This window comes from Aphelocoma coerulescens, unplaced genomic scaffold, assembly GCF_041296385.1.
Source record: "Aphelocoma coerulescens isolate FSJ_1873_10779 unplaced genomic scaffold, UR_Acoe_1.0 HiC_scaffold_87, whole genome shotgun sequence".
In the NCBI taxonomy this organism is placed as follows: domain Eukaryota; kingdom Metazoa; phylum Chordata; class Aves; order Passeriformes; family Corvidae; genus Aphelocoma; species Aphelocoma coerulescens.
In genome coordinates, this window is record NW_027184071.1 from 1,074,308 (window position 1) to 1,099,270 (window position 24,963).

The window sequence follows — 24,963 nt, forward strand, 5'->3', positions numbered from 1 at the left end:
GCAGAGTAGGATTGCAGAGTAGGATTGTAGAGTAGGATTCTAAATAAATAAAGTTTCTGAAACCCCAACTCATCTGTAAGATTCCTTTCTTTCTCACCTTGTGATTTAGCTCAACTTTTCCTTCTCAATTGTCCGTTGTTTCTTAAAGGTGGAAAGTGACACTTATGGCTTCTTTGGTATGGTTTGTCAGTGGGGCAGGCTCTTCTTCATTCATCCTCTCCAGACCACACTGCCTTTGCAATACGGCACACTGGCCGGTTTTTGTCCAGCCATTGTGCTTGTAGTTGAGGCAGAAAGGGCAATGGCATTTGCAGGCAAAAGCAGAGGAGGAGTTGTGCAGCCAAGACATCCTGTGCAGATGTAGGTGTTGAGCTGTGACTCGAGAGCACTGGGGTTCCTGCCACTTGGATTTGTATCCCTAAGTGCAATCTCTTTGGCTCAGGGAGAGTCTTGCTCAGCTGAGAAAGCAGAAAGCTCAGCGAGGGTGCTCTGAAAGGTCTCGTCTGAGGCAGAGCTGTCAGCGAGCGTGAGGTGAGAGCGGCCCGGCCTTGCCCAGGCCGGAGCCCCAGCAGAGCCCACGCAGAGCCCAGAGCAGCCTGAGGCTGGGCAGAGGCAGGCTGGCAGGAGGCCCTTGGAGCTGCAAGAGGCAGCAGCCTGGCACTGGGTGCCTCTTCCTGGGAGCGGGCACATGGTCCCATCTCAGAGCCAAAGCGGCAGCTGGCTGCTGCCGAGGGAAGCGTAGCCGTGCTGGGCACAGCGCAGACTGGTGCCATTGGCCGTCTGGAGGCGGCCCAGGAGGAGAGAAAGGCAAAAGGCAGCCGAGGGCTGGTGCCCCGGCTAGGATTGCTACTCTTCTGCCGGCTGCCCTGGAAGTCCTGGGAAAGGTTAGCAGTGTGTGCAGCAGCCTGGGCACAGCGGGAGGGAGCCGGGCTGCTCCGCAGGCTCGAGCACGGGGCAGCGTCCTTCAGGCACGGCACTTCTGCCAGGGGCACCGAGGCCAACGGGAGGCAGCGACAGCTCGTCAGGTCAGATCTGCAGGAGCCAGTGCCTCACACAGCTCGGGGAGGAAGCGCCTGCAATCCTGCAGTTCTGCACTGAGTCAGAGCAAAGGTGTGGAATGCAGAGCGTTCTGCAGAAATATTCGGGACCACCAGGCCAGCCTGCTTTGTGCTCTCCGGGGCACAGCAAGCAGTGCACCATGCAGCTCTGAGTTGCTGGCAGAGAGATGTTAAAAAGGAACTCACTTTTGGATACAATTAAATGGTAACAAAGTCGTCGAAGCAAAGGAAAACTGCTTATGAGTAACGATTCCGTTGAGCCGGGTGTGTGCCTCCCTCCCCGAGAGCTCAACACACCCCCCCTCTAAGAAAATGGCTGCTTTTTAGACCCTTTCCCAGCCGGGACGGTCCCTGTCCCCTTTCCCAGTGGGTGGGTACTAAGAAACTTAGGTGCTCTCCTGACCACCTTCTTTTCTGTCCCCTCCCCTCTCATCCTACTTCCTTTTTAGTCAGGTCTTCAACCCTGCCCCTCTCCCAGCTCCCAGCAACACCCAGCAATTTAACTAGAACAGCTCCAAACCATAAATCCAACATACATCCAACAATTTTCATTCTTTGACCTAAACCCCTTTTGGCTGCAGCAAAATATTACTTCCTCTCTCAGAGGGAATCGGGGATGTGCCTGAGGCTTGTGCTTGAGTAGTGAACTGATTTGGAAGGGAGCAGAAGGCTTTCAGTAGGCAATTTGTGTTTTCTTTATTACTTTGGGAAAGAAAGATGCAATGTGGCTTCACGCAGCAAAAGCACTTGCAGGGTGCAGTGACGAAATGTTGTGTTCAATTCCCAGGGAAGGAAGGTGTAAATGACCATCAGAGGAGAATTTGAGGAATGGGTGTTACGGGTTCAGGAGGACGCCCATGCCCAGAGAACTCAAGACCCAGTTAGAATTGCAAAGCAAATGAATTTTAGTAGTCACGTTAGCAAGAAATACATACCGGCGCCTGGCTGCTGGAAAAGCCACCGAGCAGGAGAAGGAGATAGAGCATGGTTCCTGAGTGGGAGGGGCAGAAGGGCAGGACTCCTTCAGGGCATCCCCTGGATAAAAATGGCGTGCGTCATGTCGTCCTCTCCCCTCCACCCCAGGAGCACACCTTATATCTCCTCCTCAGGAGTGGCCAGTTTCAACATCATTTCGTCCAGGGCCAGCTTACGAGATGAGGTCACATTGGCCCATGATCATACTCCATGCCAACAATGGCTCCATTATGTATTGTTTCTCCTTTCCCAGGATGAGTTCCACCAGGTGACCGATACCTAGTTTCATTTCTAGAAGTTAGTCCCGCTAACTAACAATACAGTCGTCTTCTGCATTATCTTGTCGATGTGCAACACTGCGGACCAAACATGTCAGGCCTCAGATCTGTCTCCTATCCCTGACACATGGGGATGTTCCCCAAATGACCACCAGAGACCCTCAGGACACCCCTACTCTCACATCAAGAACTTCTGACAAGTGGTTTAAATATGTCAAATAGTTTGAAGTCATGTTTAGCCTGTGAGTTTCAGCAAAGTAATGAGTGTGTCTTAGTTCCATGGGTAGAAGCTAGTAAGTGAGATTGCTGGGTGTGCACGTGTTAGGGAAGTGATTCCCCATGCACCCAGCGCTGAAATCAAGTGACGCCTCCTTTCTAACGCTGAGCTGGCAGCAGGGATGGATCCCTGCTTGGTAACCTTTCATTGTGGTCACTTATATTGAACAGTAAAAAAGGTTGAAATGAAATATTTCAAGCCGTTTCCCCCTGGTTTCCCTTTCCTGGGGGCCAAAGCTCTGTGCCCCAGGTGGCCTGGGTGTGTGCAGAGAAATGCAGCCCCCACAAAGCCCTTGGTTTTCCCACAAGTCATCATCACTCCTTCCCAGGTGCGCCCAGCTCTGGCAGGAGAGAGAGAGCCCACGGCGCAGTGGGCACCGTGCCCTCCCAGCCGGGGCTCTCTGGCACAGAGCAGCAGCAGCGCCAGCACCTTTCAACCCGCTCCTGGCCTTGGCTTCAGCCGGGAGCCAGAAGCCTCTGGAAATCAGCACTGCCAGTTGCATTCCCAGCTTGGAGCAGCTCCTGCGGGTGGGCAAATCCTGCCCGTTCGACTGCTTCCATAGAGGACGAAAGGCAGAGGCAGAGATGTACCTACAGAGGGGACCAGGGCGTGTCCAATAAAAGTGCAAATGTGTGGGGAGATTTGTTAGGAATTATTACAGCTGTCATGCAATTAGTGCCTTCTCTCCTGGATCTGTGCAATGCTTTGGGCCATTTTCTTGGTCTAGTTTCCTTTGCTTTGGTCCCATCTCAGTGTTCACTTGGGGTACAGGCTGTAGGTGCTTGGGGCACTCTTTGAGTTACTCTTGGAGCCTTTGAACAACAGGGTTTGGCCCACGAGGGGAGTTTGTGCTGCTTTGTGACAGAGGAGAACTTCCCAGGCTATTGTGTGTTTGCTGCAGGGAAGCTTGGGTTGCTTAGCATCAATTCCCAGACCAACGCAGAGCAGCTGCTTTGTGATGTCAGGGCATGGTTGCCACGTTGTGGTGCTGTCATCAGAAGGTTGCCTTGGTGCACAGAAGGTCTCAGTGTCAGAGCAGCTCTTGGGCTTGCTCAGAGCAGGAGCATCCTCCTGGTTGAGGCCTTGTCAGGGGGCAGCTGCACTCTGACAGGAGCCTTGTTTTTTCTTGTGTTAGAGCACAGTCTGCAAACTTGCACAGCAGTGCTAAAATCATGGAGGCATTTGCTGCTGCAGTTTGCACTGTGTATGGCATTGGTTATTCTGCCTATTACCTGACTAACCTGACACGTGAGTAGAGGTTTTCCCTGGGTGTAACCCAACCTGGCTTGTGTAGGGCTTCCTGCTCTTTCTTAGTAACTGAGTTGATTTTGAAACAAAAAGACCATTAGGATGCCACTGCTTTGGTAAAGCTCCTGTCAACACGTTCAGCTCAAAAGAGGGTGTCTGTAGCCAGGGAGGTGCGGGCAGCATTTGCAAGGGAACGTGCAGGGGTTCCCTTCCCTCCACGGGAGAGTCTGTGGCAGCCGAGTCTGTCATTTCCTCAGGGTGCTGGGTGAAGCAGGACAACTTTGAAAAGGCAGCCTGGGAGGTGTTCTCAGAAGGCCTTCAAAGAACTCTGCAGTTCTGCCTGGAATTCAGGGAAAGCTTCTTTGTTTCTAAATTTTGTCATTAAAAGATTTGACTGTCTAACTCAACCCTTTAATGAGTGCTGAAATAGTGATTCTTTTTGCAATGAAGTGAAAACTCCCAAACAGTGAGTGTCTGCTCTTGAACCCCAGAGCTGCTCCTGGGCTGTTTCACAGTAGAACTATGACACCTCAGGGGGGTTTGGGGGAAGGTTTTCTGGGCAACGGTATTCAGTAACTTAATGAAAATTAGTGCATGCAACTTATTTTTTAAAAAAAAGAACCTGAAGGAGAGGATAAAAAAGGCAGCTTTAGCTGTTGGGCAGAAGAGAAATATTGGGTGTTGAAGAACATTTTGCATTTTCGTGATCAAGTTTGTATTCATTTACTGGCAAAAGAGGCCAAAGCCTAGGCACAACCAAGAATATTGTCCTGCTCTCTTGCTGGATGTGTGGAAGAACTGTGTCTGCTGGAGGGCTGTTGTGAAAAGAAAACCCTCTCTGTTTGGGTGGACTTGTTCTGCGGGATTAACCAGCACAGACGGTTTTTTCGCAGCATCTGGTTCATTTTCCCTTCCCACTGCAGGTCACTTGATCCATGTATTCGTCAGTGCTGATCCTGAGGTGAGTGAAAGGAACCTTTGATGTTCCTGGTGTTTAAGAACTGTGGAGCAAGCTGTGAGCTTGGCCTGTGGCAGTAGAGTAAGGAGGCTGAGCTGGGTGGGCAGAAAGAAAATCCATGTTCATGTCTGCAGCAGCAATAGCAAAGGCATCGCTGTGTAAGAGCTGCTTTTGCATTTCAGAGCTGTCGCAGAACTAAAAGCCCAGCTTTGCAGAGAGAACGTTGCTTGCTGACAGTAGCCAGGGTGCAATATCTAATTCAGAGCAATATGCAGTACTGTTGAATTAGCCCATTTTACTTTAGTTGGAGGCACTTGGAATCCCATTGCTATGCAAGGTTATGATTTCTCCTTAGTAGAGCTGGTTGTAGAGCTGAATAGAGATAAGGTTAGAAATGACATGTAACTGCCTGTCCCTCACACTCCTGCCTGTACACAGAGCCCAGAACCAACCTCAGGCTCTCCTCTGGCTCCCTCTACTCCTGGAGAATTGGGCAAATGGGTGACAAATGTCCGGAAATCTCCAGCTGGCATCAGACGTGAACCTGAACGTCGTGAGCCGGTAAGTGGCAGTTGTGGTTGGGGCTGTCTTTAGAGGAAATCAGAGCTGCAAGTTTCTGAGCGGCCAGCACTTGCTGATGGTGGCCGAGGATGCTGAGTGCTGGAGTCCTGGCAGGACCTAGCGATTCCCCCCAGCCAGTGAGAGCTGGAACACGGCCTTTGAGCTGTCATGTTCAGGCCCCAGCTTGCTGGGATTCCAAGAGGGGCAAACGTGAATCATGAAGGCTCCCCTGTCGCCAGAGGAGGGAGCGCTCCAAAGACACCGCTCTCAGCCTTGCCAGACACGTGGGGGACACGGTGGCCTGGAGAGACGTGTCCCACTGCACAGGCTGGCCAAGTAGCTGCTGGCACAAAAGCTGTTGATGTGAGCACACAAATGCTTTGGGGTGGTTTGTCCACATGAGCTTCTTGGGTGGGCTGAGCTGGGAGTATTTCAGAGACACACTGGGGACGGGGAGGTGCTGCTTGAAGTCAGGGACTTTGGTGCCTTGGTTGCCAGGTTGTTCTTTGGCCTCTTCAGGCAGAGCAGTGAGGAGCAGAGCTGACAGGGGCTCTGAGTGTGCCTGTGTTTTTGCTTTTGATAAGCTACAAAGAGATGGTTGTATGATAGAAACAAATTTGCTTCTCTTTTGTCTAGCAGGACAGGTGTAAAATCCTACCACATCCAGAGAGCGAGGCGTGGAAATGACTTGAAGGAGCAAGTCAAGTAAAGTAAATTCGGTGCTGGAAGAGTGAAGTTCTGTCACTCTAAATCAGCGTGATGCCTGGAGGGTTTTATACCAGGTTTGCACCTAAGCTGATGCTAAAGAAGTACATAAGGTCCAACATAGACCTAAGGTTTGCACAGCAGAGTTTAGGCTGACAGCTAAGGGAGCATAAATTCAATGGTCTTTCCAACCCAAAAGGCTAATGAGAAATGTTGGTATTTCTGCTCTCCTTCATTGTTTACACTATAGAAACATATTTTCTGAGATTTTGCAATTGCAGCTAAAAATCGTGGCCAGGTTAAGTTATGTAAGTAGTTGTTGTGCCTTTAGAATTGCGCAGGTCAATATCAGTGTAGCTGCTTCTGGTCATACAAAAAGCTCTTTCAAGATACATCTTAAAGAGAAATGGGTTTTTCCTTTTCATTCTTAAGTGCAAAGCCTTCTCCAGGACGTACAGCAAACAGGTTATCTAGATTGCCTTTTCACAGTGACAGAACACTCCCCCTTTAATCTGCCTGGATTGCACAATTCTCATCTGTATTAAGGAATTTCATTTAGTCTCTGCTGTAAGTAAGTGATTTCTGTGCAAGAGGGTTGATCAAGGATAAACCCAAATTAACAAGAGTGGTATTTGTTAGGGCTCATCACACACTTTGAACAAGCCATACCATCAAGCCCAAAGCTAATATGGCTCCTTGTTAAATATTTCTGATGGATTGCACATCCTTGTGTGAAGAGGGAATTGGGATTTAAAGCCAGTATTTATGCATATATAAGCATTGTGCATGAACATTGCATGTTCAGAATGAAAACCAAATATCACCTGTACAGGGTAAACACTGCAATAACACAAACACGCTTCTCCCATCAGGTTCACAGGCAGCTTAACCAATTCTGTGCTTGCACATAGCCTGTTCTGGCATCTGGTGTCATTCTGAACCGGGGAAAGTCACACATAGATACTGTAGGACCATGAAAATCTCTCCAAATACAAACCAGTCTCCAGGTGACACGAGTGACTACAGCAACCTCCAATAACGTAGCAGGGAACCCAGATTTGTTGTGTTCTCTTTGTCATTATGGGTTTATAATTCACAGACTCCGAGAAGGGCTTGAGTTGGAAGGGACCTTAAAGACACTCTAGATCCAGCCCCTCTGCCATGGGCAGGGACACATTCCACTAGCCCAGGTGGCTCAGACCACATCCAAGCTTTGGCAAATACCCAAGGACACCTTTTCTGTTTTTCAAGGTCAGATTTCCATGCTCCTATTCACAGATGGCTCCAGTCTCATGCAGAGGATTGCTGGGTTGGTCACTCTCATCTCCACAACCCAGCAATGGTCCTATTTTGGATGGCCCCAGGGACCAGCTACTGCCTTTGTTCCTTCCGCTTTCCTTTCCAGGATCAGTGATTTACCGCTACTTCCTCCACGTCTGAGACAACTGGAAGAGATAAGGCACTGCGGATGCAGCTTCTGACAGAGAGCTGATAACACTCAGCTGAGTATTTTATTCTCCTGCCACTACGCTGTCAGGCTGCCTACACAGAGTTCCTCCTGCTTGGAAAGGGGCTGGTGTGAGCAGCAGGAATTGATGCTGGCTGGAACACTTCAAAGAACTGGACAAAAGCAGCCTTCTCTGGAAGGCCACCAGCTGCCCTTTGCCAGCAGCACAAGGTGTGAAGGCCCCTTTGAAGGCCATCCCTGCACAAGGACAGCCTGGCCTTCCAGTACCTCCGCCAGTACCCAGAACACCTTTCAGGCTTTGGGGCCGGCCCTGTCCCTCGCTCTGGAGAAGCAGGTTGCTGTTAGAGCTCACATATCCACAGTTTCTGGCTGGATTACCACGTTTTACCACAGACAGCCCTTCCGACAACAGTACACAGAGGCTCAATCTGCAATACAAGGGCATTTTTTTCCAACTTCTCCCTTGGACCAGTGTGCAGCAAGCACACCTGGGCCTCATTCAACTCTCTGTGTGGGCCAGGTGTCAGCTTCTGTTGGGAATTTAAAGCTTTTACCCTACTTTCCACAGCAAATCATGAAGCAAACTCAGCTGCACCAAAGCCCAAATTTCACTTTAAAAATTACAATTTTCATTTTCCTCTATTCAAGCCATGAAGAAAACAAACTTTACTTGAGTGAGCTGGAGGCACAGCGTCCTCCCAGATCATTCACGAGCAGAACAATACTCCAGGGGAAGACTGGCAAAGCCAGAGTTTCCTGATACTTAGGAAGCTTTGCAAAACCTTCCCACCTGTGGTGGTACTGCACCCTGCTGAATTCCTGGAGCCCTCACTCACCTCAGGTAGAGTTTGGACAGGAAGGGGCAGGAGGAGGGAAGACTTTGCAAACCCTGTCACGAGGCCAGGGCTGTTTTCATTTATGGTGACACGTTGCAGTACATAATCTTTTATTTAATGGGAGGGAGGGAGGTGCTGAAGGGCAAAAATTCTCAGTAACAAGGACATCTTCCACTTAAACAGCAAGGTAAATGAAGGGGAAAGTGCAATCCTATCTTTCCTGGAAGGGATTTTATACACATTATTGTTGCTGAATACATGCCTAGACAGTGGTGATTTAGGGCATCTAATCAAGCTCCCACAGTATCACCACATCTGTTTTGCCACATTTTCTTTCTTGTTTTCATTGTGCACGATTTCTCCTCCCCGGCTGGCTCCTGGCTGCAGTTCTATGCTCAGGGGAGCCCCGCTTTCTCAGCAGGCCTCTGCAGCGAGTCTGTAGCCAACGTGTGGCTCTGCTGCCAGCCCAAATGTGCCGTTCCCTTGCCCAGCCTGGCTGCAGCTGGGGGATCTGCTGGGCACGGCTGGCGATTTTCATGGCCAAAATCCTCCAGCGTCCTCACGTCTACATCTGCCCCTTGCTTTGGAGAGCACAAATCACAGGACACTCATCTCAGTTGACAAATGTCATTTATTACAAATTGCTACACCCGCGCTGACAATATATAACTATACAGATCTAACTTGAAGTTCAAAAAAGTAATTTATTAGACTTCTACAACAATGCAATGTAAAACTATACAAATACCCACTTCCGTTAACAAAAATTAATTTATTGCCAACCTCTACAACAACTCACTATACACAAAGATCAACTGAAGGTTAACAACTTAATTTATTGCATACTACTACAACCGTACAGCCCATATATCAGTACAAAAATATCACTATCCTTCTCTAAATAGCCCTATGCCAAGAACTCAATAAACAGCATTCTACAACTGTACAACTTCACACATATTTAAATAGAAATAAAGACATTTATAACCACCACAAGATACAGATATAGATGAAATATTAGATATTACATACTATATCTATAAATACATACATACAACAAACCTATCTCTAGGCAACCATACCAATCTCCATGTCCATACAACTGAATCAATACCAATATATAGCTGTACATCTCAACACATATGTAAATATAGTTATACATAGAAATAGATCAATATACATATAAAAATATAAAAATAGACATATATACCTAACCAAATACCACTATACTTATTTAAGTAGCCATATGCCTAGAACTACATCAATAGAAATAGATACCTAGAAATCAGCATACATAGGAAACAGAACTTAACACAGACATAACAACATACATATATACTTAGATAGATAGATACACATATATATAATTACAAACATATATATATATACAGCATACATCCATAAATATAACAACATACATATAGAAATATACCTATACAAATAGCAACCTACATATAAATATCCATGTAATTATCACTATCTTATGAGCAAGTCCATACATCTTTAAACAGAAATACAAGCGGAGGGATTCCAGCCGCCCCATTTTCAAAGCCTCTCCCTCGGTCTCTTCCTCCCGTGCAGAGCAGCTCTCCTGGACGGGGACAGCAGATGGGACACCTGGGAAGCAAAGGGAACACTGAGTCAGGATCGGGACGTTTCCCTTGGCAGCAGCTGCACTTCCATCAGGGAAGAGAAATCTCAGAGCCTCCCCAGGAGGCTTAGAAAGAAAAACCAGGCCCAGCGGGCCGGGCTGTGGCGAGCGCAGCCCCGGCGGGACCGTCCCGCAGCCCCCGGCAGCGCGGCACAGCCGGCACCGCTCCCGGGCCCTGCCGGCGCAGCTGCCTTGCCCAAGGACAGCCCCTGTGCCGCCCGGGGCAGCCGCGCTGAGCGGCCCCAGCACGGGCAGGGCCCGCGGCCAAAGCCCACGCCAGCCTCACGCCCACCCTGCCTCACCGGCCCTGGGGCCTCACCCAGGCTCTCGGGCGGCAGCAGCAGGTCCCCGTTCACTGCTCTTGCTGGCGGCCTTCAGCTTCTCCCTGCTGGTTCTCATCAGTCTCTGGATGTTCTCAAGGTCTTCAGGGCAGCTGTGGCAAAAGTGGAGACTCTGGACTTGGTTCCATGGCTTGGCAGACCCACAGTCCCAGATCCCGCTGTGCTCCCTGCTGGCCCCCTCCATCCCCTCAGCCCTGCCATGCCCTCGGCAAACGCACAGCCGCCTTCAGTTTCTTCAGACGCCCACAGTCCTCTCATGCCCCTCAGTCCCTTCAGATCCATCCTGTCCCCTTAGACCTGCCACCCCCCTCAGCCTGTGCCACTTCCCTGTTACCTCAGTGCCACTTCGCCCTCTGCTCCCCCAAACCCCCCAGTCCCACCAGCACCTCAAGGTCACCGTCCTTTCAGTGTCGCTGCCTCCTCAGCGCCCTCAGCCCCCTCTGGCTCACCGTCCTCCAGCAGCTCCTCAGGGCACAGTGCCTGCGGCCACCGGCAGCTCCCACCGCTCCAGGGACACCGGGGCTGCAGCTGCTGCTGCGCCCGGCCCGGCCGCCAGCTCGGAGCCAGCACAGGAAGAGGGGACAGAGGGGGCACAGGGGAAAACAAGAGATTAAAAAGGTGGCTGAGGGCAGAAAGAGCTTAGAATGCAGCCTAGGCTATATAAACATCAATCTATGTATCTAAACATCCAAATACTTCTAACTATATAGCTGCGTACATTTATAAATATAACTTAGATATATATATAAATTTTTCTCTACACATATATAACTCTGCAAATCTATAACTGTAACTGCCTATGTATAAATACAATTACATCATATCTATAACTATATATATAAATTTAACTACAAAGATCTATAAATATATGCACCTATAAACACAACTCTATAAATCTATAAACACTATATGTAACTAATAAGTATAATGTAAATACTATAAATAACTATATGGATATATAAATATAACTATAGACATCTATAAATCTATCTATAAACAGAGGGATTCCACCTGCCCGATGGTCACAGGCTCTCCCTCGGTCCCTTCCTCCCACGCAAGGCAGCCCTCCTGGAGAGGTAGATCAGATGGATATCTGGGAAGCAAAAGGAACACTGAGTCAATATTGGCCTTCAGGCATCTCTCCTTTTGGAAGTAATTGCCTTTCTATCAAAGACTGTAGAAGGTGACCTGAAAGGCAGACTCTCCCTTGGGAATTTGAAGCCTGCTCTTTAAAGAACAGGGAGCATTCCAAGTTTTCAAAACCTCCGAAGGTTTGAAGTCTCCCGATAAAGTCTCAGCACCCGCAGTGCAAATGGCACCCACGAGAGCTTGAAGCACAGACAGTCCCAGCTCCCACACAGAAGCCCAGCCTTGTTCCTCCTCTGTGCTGACACAGACACCTCAGTCCTCACTGAAAGAGCTGAAGCTGAAGGGTGCTGTGAGCTGAGTTACGAACCAGCTCCATTACCTGGGACCTACAAACTGCCCTCTGCAGTGAGCAACAGCGGCTTCAACTCGACCATCAGCTCTGGCAGGAAGAGCTGGGAGGGAAAGATCTCCCCATGAGGCCTGCAGGCTGCACCAGCCTTGCTCAAGAATGCAAATCCAAGGTGCTCTCTCTCTCCTATTAGTTCTCGCTAATTTGGGGTAAGTTTTTCCTTTCCAAATCATAAATCCTTGTGTTTTATCATTTGCTTGGCCTCAGAGCTTCTGCTGCTTGTATTTTTAATGTGTCTCACTAGGCCTACCAGCAGATTGGTCATACATTGATTTAATGTTCTGAGACAAAAAGCTCAGACTTCTACATTGACTTTCTGCTGGGGTTTTGCTCTCTTGCTTCAGGAGTCGCTCAGTGTTGCCTCCAGAGCACTGTCACCCTGCAGCAAACTCATCCACAGACTTCATCTCCAAACTGGGACACCTGGGTTGGTGACACAACTCCCACGGGGTCAGGGTTATTCATGGCTCTCTGGCCACAGCACAGCACTCGGTGTCAGTGCCTCTGGAGAAGCGTGGAGGGCAGGGCTCGGGGAGGCTGTGCCAGGGCAGGATTTGACCTAAAGGCACCAGGAAGCACCAACCCTGCAGACAAGAGCTCAACTCTTCTCATCTCCCTTCCTGCCAGAGGCAGGCTCAGAGCAGCTGCCTCAAAGCTCTCTAAAGCAGTGTGGGCTCTCTCCTTACCAGGCTCCTCGGGCTCCAGGGACCTCTTTCTGCAGCTCATGGCGCCAGGCAAAGCTCCCTCTGCTGCAGCCCTGTTCCCGGCCTCCCTTCCTGAAGACTCAGGGGCAACACTACGATTGTCCTGAAAACCAGAAAGAAAGAAACCCAAATATCACTCACTGTTTTCTGCAGGGACACAATAGATCAGAGCCTGCCACATTTTCTTCTCTTGAAGAAGAAAATGCTTTTGAAAACTGCTGTGTCTGAGTTTACAGAAGACGAAAGGTCATCACACTTAGCAATGAGATACTGGGGATCCCAAAAAATCCCACTCACCACCTTGACTCTGCCCTTTCTGGCTAATAAATCTGCAGCAGGCAGTGGGTCTGCATATTAAACAAAACAGAGAAATTCTTTGGCAAAGTTGTATAATAATATGCAAAAAGGCCTGTGCCAACACAGGAACTGAACACTCCAGGCACATCTGGGAAGAGGCAAGAGTTAACAGGAAGAGGATTCCTAATCCAAAGAGGGAATCTGTCAAACACAAGGACTCATGGTCCCTGACTGAATTGCTCTTCCACACAGAAGAAGCCCCTGGGCTTAAAGGAGTCCTTAACCCGTTCATGTCCAGCATCATCATTGTCCTGCTCACCAATCACACAAGTCATGGGGCCTCAAAACCAACACTTCTGCCCCCTAAAAGCTCCACTGCTCACACACTTCCATCCCTTGTTCCTAACAAAGAAGTCTGGGCCCCAAAGGCCTTCAACAGTGGAGAAGACTGACTTCTCAAACACAGTCCAAAAGCTGCCAAAGCTGACAAAGTTGAATGTGGGGCTCACACTGAACACATGAAGTGGGCACTAAGGAAGGAGTTCTGCCAGCTCCTGGCACAGGGATGTGCTCCTCCCTCCACAGCCCTGAGCAGAACAGCAGAACACTCTCATCCAGGCTGCAGCTTTGCAGGGTCTGGATGGGAACACACATCTCTTCCCACAGAGATGCCCAAGAGGAAGGTGCCTGAGCTCTGGAACACAGAGAGCAAGGCTGGCAAGTTTGCCCAGCTGAGGATTTGCCAGATAGAAACAGGAATGGAGGCACCAGGCTACTGAGAGGACAAGAAAGCTGCAGCTCCAGCCCTTGCTTTGCCTTGGCCTTCCCACCCAAAACAGGCAGAGCCCACGTCTGCTGCTCTAACGGAGGCACCTCTCGCCTGCCCCTCCCTGCATGGGACACTTTGCCTTCAGTGGCAATTCTCCCCACACTCTTCTCTTCTTTCCCATCACACAGAGCCTCTTAGAACCTACAGAGCATCACCACAAAGGCCCCTGCACCAGGGATTCTCCCCAGCAAAAGGAGCACCCAAACCTGGCCACCACCGGCTCAAACCTCTCATCCTCCCTAAGGGGGGAGACTTTTCATTCCCTCTTCTTTTGGAAATCTTGCTTGACCAAGCAAATCCTTCCTCGTCCATTCAAAGCTTAATCCAAGAAGCCTTTGCTTCTCAGCCATGCAACAACATCCACAGCTCTCAGCCCAGCCCCTTTCCCTCCCACCCAATGGAGTTACCTGAGCAAAGGGAGACCTTTCAGGCAGGGATGGTGACAGCATCTCCTCCAGTGTCTTAAGAACAAGGTCTAGATCCAGGGGTGGCAATTCCTCTTCCCCAGGACTATTCCAAGCCCAGCTGGAGGCCGTCCACGCTGCCCAACCAGCACTGCCAGCTGGAGCACTGGGGGCTGAACTGCCTGGCGTGGCTGCAGGAATCCAAACACATTGGTCAGGCTCCAGAATGTGGCTTTGGGACACAGAGCTCTATTGCTGCCTTGCAGCAAACATCACAGGAAGCACACAGAAACTCAATTCCAGAAATGTATTCCAACTTCCCAGGGGATTGGAAGACTGATTTCTTCCTCTCAAACAGTGTTTCCTCTAATTGATGGGTATGGATATTAAAGGATGGATTGTAAAACTGATCTACACACAAAGACTTTGTAATCTCAGCCTTTTCTATCTCCCCAGCAGCTTTTAGATGTGGCTGCTTCTGAGTTTCTCATCCCAACAGACCACAGAAAGTGGATTCACCCAGGAAGAGCCCAGATCTGCAGACACACATGCTAAAATTCAACTGTGATTGTATTGTAAAAAGCAACCTTGTGGGTGAGGCTGTATTCTGCAGCTGCAGCAGTTCTGGGGACACACAGAGCTCACTGAAATTTAATAGCCTTCTTTGCAGGAGAGACAACCTGTAAGCTCTGCAATATCCTGTCAGCATCCTAGTTGGGCTTCATTCCAAGAGAGATGGGAGTTCACCTGACACTGACCGGTTGTGGACCAATGTTTTCTGCCTCTCCCTTTCATCCCTACAGAGAGGCTGTCTGGAAAATGGCCAGAACAGCCTCCAAATCTGGAGGAAGGACAGGAAAAGCAGACAGAGATTGGTTTTGTTTTCATGGTCCTGCTTCCCCATACACTTGACACTTTCTACCTGATTCTCTCTTGAGATCTTCCCATGACAGAGCACTGTGCAAAAAGACTTCAAATGGTCACTTTCCAGGATCTGTTTGAAAAGCAAGGGTACAAACTGTCTCCCTACCTGATGGGCTGTAGGCTGGGGTGTGCTGCTCTGAAGATGTGCAGCTGCGCTTCTGCGGAAGGGCCACGGAAGTTCTCGGATGGTCTACAGGCACCAGTGGAACCATGAGCTCAGGGTGGCGTTTAAGGTCCATGCGAACCAGTGGAATGACGAGCTCACGCTTGAGTGGAAATTTGCATGTGCCTGGTTCCTCAGATGAGACCCCAGGAAGTCCAGAGGTGGTAAACATTCTCTTGGGAGCTGGTGGGGAAGCGTCAGACTCCTGAGCACCTGGACTTGTCCTGGGAGGTCCGGGAGGCAGCTCTAAACCCTCAGGTGAGACAGCACCGAGGTGCTGGGATGAGGGAGCTGTGTAGGAGGCAGGGAAGAGGAAAGGAAGACTAGGTGAGGCAAAGGGAAGACTAGGTGAGTATTGGTTCTCAGGTATGTTTCCCTTGGCAGCAACTGTACTTCTATCAGGGAAGAGAAAAGCTCCCATCCTCCCAAGCAGGATTACAAAGAAGAAAAAAAAAAAACCATGCTCCCGGGCTATTCAACAACCAATTCCTTGTCTACTTAGCTCTCCCCTACTCATTCAACCGTCTGGGAAAACCGTCCCGCTGCAAATCCTTGGCAGGAGGCAGCTGCCAGAAACCCAACTGCCGGGTCTTTTCCCTCTGCTCCAAAGGGACAGGAGGCTCCCTCCAGCTGGGCGGGACCACAGCCGGGCCCTCGGCTTACACACCCGCACGGAGAGCTCCCCAAGCAACCCCAGGGCCGGGCCAGGAGCAGAGCCAGCCACGGCTCAGGGCTGGGCCGGCTGCAGGCCCAGCGGGCCGGGCTGTGGCGAGCGCAGCCCCGGCGGGACCGTCCCGCAGCCCCCGGCAGCGCGGCACAGCCGGCACCGCTCCCGGGCCCTGCCGGCGCAGCTGCCTTGCCCAAGGACAGCCCCTGTGCCGCCCGGGGCAGCCGCGCTGAGCGGCCCCAGCACGGGCAGGGCCCGCGGCCAAAGCCCCCGCCAGCCTCACGCCCGCAGCTCCCACCCCGTCTCACCGGCGCCGGGGGGGTGCCCGGCGGGGAAGTGCAGCAGCGGCCGCTCCGTGTTGAGCTGCTGGAAGCGGCTGGGCTGGCGGCTGCGCACCTCCAGCCCGGCTGCCAGCCGCTGCCTGTTGGCCCTGGTCAGGCGCTTGATGCGCAGGAGGAGGTCGGGGCGGTCGCGGCGGAAGTTGGGATTCTTGAAGTGCACGACGGCCCCGGCATCGCCCGGCACAGCCGCGCCAAACCAACCCAGCACCTTCTGGAAGCCGTAGAGATTGAGCTGCCGGACGACGCTGCCGAAGTGCGTGGCTTTGAAGGAGTCCGGCAGCGCCGCCCCTCCCTCTCCGCCCGCCCCGTCGGCGCCGGCCGGGCTGAGCAGCTCCTGCTCAAAGAGGGCGCGGTCGATGAGCACCCCCTGGCCCTGGGTGTCCCAGCGCACGGAGCGGACGCGGGGGCTGTTCGCCAGGCGCCACAGCTTGGCGGGGAAGGTGCTGGCATTGAGCCCGGCGGGCAGCGGCAGCTCGGCCATCGCGCCTGTCGCCCACTGGCGCCGCAACGGCCGCAGCTGCACCGGCGGCGCGCGGCCTGAGGGGGGCGCTGCGCTCGGCCCCGCGCGGGAGCGAGCGGCACAAAGCCGGGGCTGCGGGCACAGCGCGGGCGGGGCGGCTCCCGGGGCGCTGCCCGGGCGCGGCACGGACCGGAGCGGGGCAAAGCCTTTCTTTCTCTGCGTGGAATCGTCCCTCTGCCTTTGGCTCGCAGCACGACCCCAAACCACCAAGGCAAGCGCAGCCAGTTTCAGAAAGGGTCCAAACTGAGGAATCCCATGGGAAACTGTTCCTATGTGTCAAGTGGCAGCCACATCTCTCTGTGTTCTGCATGGCTGAAGGGAGGGAGGAAAAAGATCTTCCACTGAGTAGCTTCACTCTTTTGCTTGGGGTTGCTACCAGAGTTGCCTACTTCAAAGCAGACTGGTCCAACAAGACCAGGGGAAATGATGAAAAGGAGAGACTTGAGGACTTGCTTTTTGCCTCTTTTCCAGCTAACTGGCTGGCTCTTTCTCACTGGCTCTGCCTGTCTTGGGCAGATTTGGCCCATTTCTCATTCTTTGGAGTCAGAAGCAGCAACAGGAAGGGGCAGCAGTTTTGTCAGCGTTGCCATCAAAGCTTAAATCGTGCGCCGTGGATGGATGTTGCTTTCCCCAAGGGATTAATGACCTAGAGTTGTAGTGAACTCCCGCTGATGTCTCTCCAAGAGATTGTGCCTTTTTCTTTCCTCAGGAATCATTTCTTCTCTTCTTTTTTTTCCCCAGTCTGGGGAGAGTTCCAATGCAAAATCCCTCCTGCAGCCAAGTCTTTTCAATGGAGACTAACAAAGGTGATCTTCCAATCCTCTGTGCTTAGTGTCACTTGTTCTTTTAAATTCTCTCTTGAACTGGAAAGATTTTTCTGTTCATAGCAGGAAAAAATAGACCTAATTCTTCCATCTCTTTAATTCCTGCCTTTTTTTTTTTTTTTTTTTTTTTTTTATGTCTCTACATCATTTAACCCTGCGGGCTCATGTGAGTATGTTTGGTGCTGTGGCATAAGCTCATCCCACACACACAGAGGGGATGTTCTCCGTACATCCAGCTTGTCTTGAGTTCCAGCTAACACTGCCTTCTCTTGCCCTCCTTCCAGCTCCCTTTGTGAGGAGCCCTGCCCTGTCACTTTGGTCCCTGCCCTATGGGTGACACAAGGATTGTTGGTCTCACCACATTCTGGAATAGTCTTTTGCACTGAGTGGTTTAAAGATGCCCTGTCATCTCTTCCTGTGTGTGCTGGCTTTCTCAGAAAAATGGAAACCCACTACCCAGAAAATCTCTTCCCAATTCATCTTAAACAGCTTAAAACAGTACCTGAATTCCGAATGATGCACCTCAGTGGGATGGGGTTTGTCTTTCTTTAAACACAGTGTAACAACTCTTGTAAAAATTATCCCAGCGACCGAATTGCAACAACATTTCTAATGAATAGGCAAAAAGGAGAAGACAGGAGTTCAGAAGAGAAGGGACATCTTTCTTCATGTTTCATGGCCCTTATTTCCCACACATTTGTCTATGTGCTGCTTCATCCAGAAAAGTCTCGTTTTGAAGATCTCCTCTGTACTCTCTGTGAGTTATGAGAAACACACGATCACTGGACCGGTGCCCTACTGGAGATGAGGAAGCAGGTGGCTGAAAAGCGGATTGTCCACTGGAATGTTTAGTCACCCCTGAAGTATGGTTATGTTTATGCATTGACTTTTCCACAGTACTCTGTGGCTAAGAATGAGAAGTTACCCTTAGCTGTGTTTTAAGGCTACTGAAACTTGAAAAGAAGTGTGCTTATCTTGTGTCTGGCAGCATGACTCATTCCCAATTTTCTACCTACTGGTAGAATTTAATGTCAGTTACAAACACCACAAGACAAATGATGGATATTATATTTCAGTGTTTGGGCCAAAAATTGGTTTAATAATTAACAACAGAAAAGGTTGTTAAGTTTTAGGAAAGAAAAATCCTTAAAACTGTGGTATGTGGTTTTAGATTAAGATTTTTCTCTTAAAATTACTCTCTTCCCCTTTAAAAGTAATTTGTAGAGAACATCACTCAATGTACAGGCCTGATGACTTTAAGTATTATTACTGTTCCATATCTTTCCTTTTTCCCTACATGGCACTGTAGCTTTTGAATCCCAATTTTTACCACTTTGAAAATGCAGTTTTAATGTTTTTCCTACTGGTGAATACTTACCAGTTCCAAGTTAAAGAGCAGTCAGTTCTGAAAGCGAAATATGCCTTATGTAAATATATTTTTTCCCTAGTCTCTTGGTATTACGTGCAACAGGGGCAACGTTAAAACAGTCTATACTGACTTATTTTAGAAGCTGTTAGAAATTATAAATATTTTCAGTATATCTGCCATACATTAGTGTGTGTTTCAGGTGAAACTGTCCTTTGTGCTCTTCTGCTAGCATGTAAGATCTCCTTGCGGCGTAGGAAGACACAATTTTCACTTTCTGATTGGCCCACAGCTGTGTCACTGCCTTCACCTTTCCATCTCAGATGCTCAGACAGTTTTTCCTCCAACACCTGCCATAGCAATGTCCCTTAAGGTGATGCAGACATGGTGGGCATGCAGCACCCAAGCTGTTCCTGATCTTCTGGGAACTAACTGCTGGTCCTGAACCCATCCTTTGCTGTTTACTTCTATACTGTACTTGTGGCAAAGGCTGTTCCTGCCAGTGTTGTAGGTTACTTGGTCTAACCACAGCAGCATGAAGAGTAGAAGCTGAAGAAAGAAATGTACATTTTTCTGACCAATTTACCTGGAGTCTGTATTTGGACTTACATTGCTGATAAAAGTGAGAAATTCCTGGCAAACAAGTAATAAGTCATTGAATTTAGCATGTATTTCTTGGGTTCCTTGGCTACAGAATGGGGAAGAGAATCTTCATCACTTTCTTCCTCCTTACAGATGTGGTTTTAACCCAGTATAGGAACACCTAGACCCCAAGTTTGACATAACTAAAAATATTGGCATAGGAGGTAGAATCCCACCAGGCAAAGGGAATCTTACTGCAACAGCAGGTACAGAGCATCCACGCTTTTGAGTCCAGTGAATTCAAAACACAGGTTTTGAAACCTGCTCACCAGCACTGAGGGGGCCACCTTAGTCCCTGGACTTTAGAGGGTAAGAAGAGAGAACATAAAGTCTTTTCTACAGAAAAACAGAACCACAAAGCAAAACTTCATGGTAACTGCCCTGAAACTGCACCTCCGTTTTGGGATGAACTTGGTCTGAAATGGTTCTTTGCTGAACTTCACAAGCAGCTTCTGCCTCTTTCTGTTTGCTCCCTTGGGTTTGTTTGTCTGCAAACACCATCTCAGGTTGTTCTAGTGCTGCTCCCCCCGACTAAAATCTCTCTGTACATTCTGCAGCCTCCACTGAATATCTGCATGAACTGTTTTGTGTGATGTCTGCACAAGTCTTGTTAAACCTGAAGCTGTGATGCCCTGGTTTGGGTCTCCCTGTCTCCTGGATATGCTGCTCAGGTCTGCCAGGATGGTTCTCCTCCCTCAAGTGAGCTGAGCTAGTGGAAGCGCTCCAGGGACGTTTAAGAGCGCAGGTACCTCAGGTGGAAGAAATTCTCATCGTCTGTGCCCGTTCAGGCTGGCTGTGACTGTGCCGAGGGGAAATGGCATTTGTTACCTGAGTAGCTCCAGGAGGACTAAAGGTCATGGTGAAATACTCTGGTGAGGGCTGTGGCAAAGGAACAAAACTGGGATTAAGGGGAGTTTTCAGTAATAATTGCATCTCGTTCTGGCTTCTGTCACAGGTAGTTTAGTCACTGGCTAAGGTAGCTCAGAAGTGATTTTGGAATACTGCTGTTGGACTTTAAATGGTATGGACTCTTCCTCATCCAGATGTGTGGCTGTGGGCCTGTGTGTTTATCAGTGACACACAAGCTGAGAGAGGCAGACAAATTCTGCAGGGCTCCTGGGGTTCAGGTGCCCTCCAGCATCCTTCTGCTTGCTGGAAAAGCTTCTTGCCAAGCAATGGAAGAAATATCTCCCTCTTCTTGTCCAGGAATATCAACTTGGCCACCTGCATCTTGCAGCTCATGTCAGGGGAAGTACTGGGAAGTTGGACATCTCATAGACTCAAAACTCACCTCATATGTTTGCCGTGTCCTTCAGTAAAGAATGTCTTCTTACCAGAAGAACTTGAAGACATTCGACACCTAAGCCAAAGTAAAAGAAAAGAAAGAAATTAAAGCATCCGTTGTCAGTATTTAGGATCAAGAAAATGCAAATATTTGCAAAAGGCTCAAGTGAAGAAATGAAGAAACAAAGCAGGGTTTACTCTATTAAAGCTAGGGATATAAGTCTGCCTGCTTATGCACCCAACTGCTTTCCAGGTGTGCACCTGCCAGGGATTTTACCTTTCTGTATGCTGTAGGTCTCAGGCTAAAACCATCAACAGGCAAACCCAACCAAACCAAACTAACCAACCAACCAAAAAAACTCCACAAAAATCCCCAACTCAGAACTAATCTGAACTAAACTGAACTAAACTAACAAAAAAACCCCCCCAAACACCAATCCCCCACCAAACGAAATAAAAAGTAGGTGGAGAAACTTGTTCCCATAATGTCACTCCTTTGACACAAGACAGTTTAGACCTCTTTTTGAATGTGAAAGAAAACTATACGTTCTAGGTAGCAAGATTCAATTATCACTGAATAAATAAGAAGGACATTTTAGTGTCGGGAGAATTTGACCCTTACTCTTAAGTGATGTTTCCTGGAAACATCACTTCTTTTTATGGTATTACAGTCCCTTCTGACCGGGCCAAATAACAGCTCCTTGTCTGCCGACAAATACAGCCATGATTCTCAGGTATTTCGGTGTGTGGAGATGAGCAGCGGGTGAAAAGGAGCACAAGCCATCTCCTCTGAGCTCCTGCTGTTTATGGGAACAGATACGGGCCTTGGGGATGTTTGCTAAAACACTGCACTCCAGCAATCAAACTCCACACATTCAGAGTGCTGAGTGCTGAGGCACACTCAGCACTCGCTGGCACCAGCTGAGGACTGTGTGCTTCTGTGAAGCCAACACACAAAATTAACCCCTGTTAAGGTCAAAGCAATGGCATTGTTTAAGAATTAGACAAGTTTATCGGACAAAATTATTTTGATGACAGAATGTAAATTTATTTTTTGCAGGCAGCACAGCAGATGATGGAAATTGCAATCAAAGATGTCTGTTGTAGGCAAACTAGAATGCAAGGCTGATTGTTTCATTCTGAGATTTTGATCTGAACTGTATTTGTGCTGGACAAACAATAGGATATACCATTACAAGGAGAAAGAGGTGGAAATGCTTTGAGAAAGGAGGAGCATGAGCCATCTTAGCATGAAAAGCAGGGGTCTGTGCTTGCTGGGCTCTCCCACAGGCCCAGCTTTGTGCCACATGGCCAGTCTGATTCTAGTTATGAACCGTGTGGAGAGCAGTAACTGTCCTGACTTAAGCAGTGGAAAAGGGAATGTGCTTGCTGGGGTAAATTGGTAGTTTTCTAGTAAATCTTTGTCTGAACGTGAAAGAATAAGGGAAGAGACAAGAATTTTATAACACCATTTGAAGGAGCTGGGAAAAAACTGTGGAGTTGTTCTCTTCCTCTGGTCTGAAATCAACAACAGTTTTTAAAGTCTGATGCCCAAAACCTGGGCAAGAGAGCAGTCCTCCGTAGTATAAGGCCTATAGAGCAGGTATTTGTTTATTGGACACCAGGAGGGAGGGAGGGAGGGGAGTAACTCCACCACAAACTCACTCCATTCTTCACACAGTAGTAGATTTTATACTTTTTTTCCTTAATGTGCACATTATACTTTCCTAACCTTCATATTGCAAGACATTTTCTAATCACACGTTTATGTCAGCCCTTGGAGCACATGCACAGTCTCTGCACGCGGTGGTCGTCAGCCTCCTGGTGGTCATTTCTGATGAAGGCTCCTAAGTCTTCCTGAACTTCTCACCCCTGCTTCCTGCACGTGCTCTCTAAGATTGCCGGCTCAAATAGCCAGTGGTTAGCTTTTGCAGTTAGCCTGTCCTGCTAAATGTGCTGGTTTCTAAAAAGGGCTTCATTCACATACCCTGTTACAAAGGAACTACTTCTTTCTGCATAGCTACAGCTTTTTGCAGAGCTCAAGCATTATCTTGTTGCCTAGGCAGCAGTAGCCTGGCTTTGATAGTGCTGAACAACCAGTCTGACAGAACTTGTATTGCAGGGACATCTGATTTCATTCTACTGTTTCCTTCCAAAGCCCAGCCATGGCTGGAGGAGGAACCGAGGGAGTTGTCTTGGATCCTACACCCCAAACAGGGCCACACGTGGTCTTGTCCGCATTCTAAATACTGAAAGGTAAAGACACGTTCCACCAATGAAGGGCTGCACAGATCCCATTGATGGTAATGCCTGGTTAAGGAGCAGACCCATAGAACATTTGGTCAGAAGGGTCATCTAGAGGGCAACTTTGGCTCAGGGCCTGTTGCTGAGGCCTCAGTCCTTCAGTGTTTTGTGGTGCAAATGAATGCCCTGGAGGGCTGGAAAGGAACAAGTCCCTCTTTAGCAGGTTGCAGACAGGGAACGGGATTAGCCCTGCCAGGCCGGGCTGGGGCCAAGAGCAGAAGGCCGGCACGCTGCGTTTGCCCACGGGCAGCCGTGCAGAGCAAGGAGGCCGCTCCTGCCCAGGGGCTGAGGTGCCCGAAGCTGCCTCCCTGCTGCGCAGCTCTGCGGGGCCCGTGGTGCGCAGCGTCCTGGGCAGCCAGGGCAGCCCAGCTGCCTTGGAGCACGAGGAGCGTCCCAGAGAAGCTGCGGCCCTTTGCTTTGGAGCTCTTTCTCCCAGTAGTTCTTCCGAGTTCTTCTTTGGACTATTTCTCCGAGTCTTGTCATTAATCCATAGATTCTGACGTGTTTTCCTTTCTCCTTGCAAATTTAAGACATCTTTTTGAGAGAAGTGACTGACGTAGCTTCTGCTGCGGGTGGTGCTTTAGTCTGCAGGTCAGGGCAGGTGATTTTAACCAAGGATGGAGTCCAAAGGTAACGTTCCAGTTTTGCCAAGTCAATAAAACCATTTACAATGGGGGTGCTGATGCTGAGCAGCTTTCCTAGTTTTTAGAAAGTTGCAACCTTAAAACCCTAACAGGTTTTCCTACCTGAGGATACCAGCAGTAGCATGATGCCAATTCTTTGCACCTCTTTTCTGTATCTTTGGTGCTTTTAAGAGTTCCTCAGTCCCCAGCAGGAAAGAAAGCACGTGTGATAATGTAAGTGATTTGAGAGCTGTGTGTTGTGCCTTGCCCCATCAGCGTTCATGCCAAGCTGGGCACCCCACTGGTACGTCTGTCGAGTTGAATTCACCCTAATTGTGTGCAAACAGCAGCCCAGAGATGCCGAGAAGAGCAAGGACGGTGGGTGGGTGTGCACGGACACACCCGTGGGCTGATGGCTGTGTGGGCAGAAGGCTTTGGACAGCAGTACATCTTCACTCTCCCAAGTTGGAAGAATATTTCAAATCTACATGAAATGAAAATATTTCTCAACATGTATCAAATAATACATATTAATTTATCATCTCTTCAATTTATCCTATATAGTATGATATACAATATATTTTAATAGATATAATAAATAGAATATGTCAAATTTCTACTTGATCTTTTCCTAAGCCATAGCCTGTGGGGCTTATAGACCATCTCCTAGCAGTGCTACATTTTTGCCTTCTGGTCCTACTTATTACAGCAGCGTTTCCCCTGCGAGTTCCTTCAGGGAACTTCACAAAAAGGGCTTCCATCATTTCAGCGCTTGTGAGAACTTGTTGCTTCCCAGTTGTCCAGCATCCTTCTGGATTTTGGAGCATTTCAGCACTTGGGTCAATGGCCCTTCCCTCATCCCTGCCCTGCAGCAGTTACAGTCACTGTTCCCTCGCCCTGGCTCCAGACCTTTTGCCAAAGTGCTGCCAAAGGCAGCGCAGCTGGCTCAGGATCCCTGGTTGCTGCTGCTCTCCAGGATGACCTTCAGAGGGACACTTGGAGCGCTCCCTAAAGAGCTTCCGGTGGGATGGGGGTGGATTTCTCCTCCCCGGGTGGCTCCTGGTTACAGTTCTACGCTCAGGGTGATGCCTTTTCCTGGTCTTAAAATCAAGAGTCAAACACGGTTAGAAGGGGAAAAGGGATTTTACCTTGGGATTTATTTTAAGGATCCTTAGGTGCACATGTCCAGGTCATCTGCATGGAGAATGACAGCAGTG

The 24,963-nt window shown here is 49.3% G+C and overlaps 1 long non-coding RNA gene across 1 annotated transcript; it reads right to left on the reverse strand.

Moving 5' to 3' along the window:
* Positions 1-8,977: 8,977 nt before the first annotated feature.
* On the reverse strand, positions 8,978-12,512 carry LOC138102577 (uncharacterized). The gene is made up of 3 exons (XR_011147440.1): positions 10,743-12,512; positions 10,335-10,448; positions 8,978-9,981 (listed from the first exon to the last, which is right to left on the reverse strand). It is a non-coding gene; the product is annotated as an uncharacterized lncRNA (long non-coding RNA).
* Positions 12,513-24,963: the final 12,451 nt, after the last annotated feature.